The following is a 1,278-nucleotide window of genomic DNA, read 5'->3' on the forward strand; positions in this document are numbered from 1 at the left end:
TAGACGATTTAAATGCGTTTATGACATGCGGGGCCCGTCTATCAGGGCTGACGTGGCAGGAAAGTCAACTCCGTTATTTCAAACCGTTAAGTTGAATATTATGACAAGTGGACCCCACACGTCAGCATCACCTTCTTCTTCCTCCTCCTCATCTCTCTCTTTGGAATTGTAGCGAAGAGTAGAAAACTACCGAGGTTGTACATATGTACTACGTACAGGCTGCAGGGAGGTAGAGACGGATCAGCCACTGGCTCGCCTCGCCATTGGTCTTGGTGAACCAGCGGTCGTTCGAGCCTTGGACTTGGCCGCCTTGCCGTCATTGTGCTTCTTGGCCGCCTTGTCGCCACGGAAGAAGGCGCAGACGGCGACGCGGGGCGAGGGCGGGTCGAGCGCAGGCGAGACACGGCCGGCAGACGGCCTGTACCAGGCGTGGCCCGTGGAGCGGCTCCGCTCGACCGGCACGGGCTTGATCTCCCTGGAGAGGTGGCTGTCGTCATCCTACACCATCCCCGACGAGACCGACCGCCGGAACGTCCCGCTTGACCGCTGCAGCCCCGCCATCGATCGTCGCCACTAGTAGATAAAGGGCCTTTAGTCCCGGTCCCGGTTCCAGAACCGGGACTAAAGGCCCTCCACGTGGCCGCTGCCTGGAGGTCCACCTTTAGTCCCGGTTGGTAACATCAACCGGTACTAAAGGAAATTTTATGATTTCTTTTTAAATTCTTTTTTTGAATTTTTTTTATTTTCAAATTTTTGAATTATTTTAACCTCTAATCTCTAATCACCCCTCATCACTGCTAAATTTAACCTCTAATCTCTAATCATCCCTCATCATTCCAAATCATCTAACTTCCTGGACGGTCACCCATCCTCTCACTACTCCAGTCTGAGCACGCTTAACTTCCGGATTCTATTCTTCCTCGTTTCCAAGTCTGCACTTGTTGTTTTCCTAACAATAGTAAGATGTAAATCCTATTAACCCTCAGGAGTTTAGCTTGACCATGAAGTCACACATTTCACTGTTTGAGTTTGAAACTATTGTTCTAAAAAACAATAATTATTTAGTAACACTAATATTTCTTGAATAAGTAGTTTGACCACAGTTTGACCATAGTTTGACCAATGTTTGACCAGATTTGACCAAAATTCAAAAAAACTGAAATAATTATTTAGTAACACTAATATTTCTTGAATAATTATTTAGTAACACTAATACTTTTTGAATAACTAGTTTGACCATAGTTTGACCAGATTTAACGAAAATACAAAAAAACTGAA

The 1,278-nt window shown here is 45.9% G+C and overlaps 1 pseudogene; it reads right to left on the bottom strand.

Moving 5' to 3' along the window:
- Positions 1-240: 240 nt before the first annotated feature.
- On the bottom strand, positions 241-561 carry LOC125540659 (annotated as a pseudogene).
- Between the last annotated feature and the right edge of the window lie 717 nt (positions 562-1,278).

This window comes from Triticum urartu, chromosome 1, assembly GCF_003073215.2.
Source record: "Triticum urartu cultivar G1812 chromosome 1, Tu2.1, whole genome shotgun sequence".
Taxonomy (NCBI): Eukaryota; Viridiplantae; Streptophyta; class Magnoliopsida; order Poales; family Poaceae; genus Triticum; species Triticum urartu.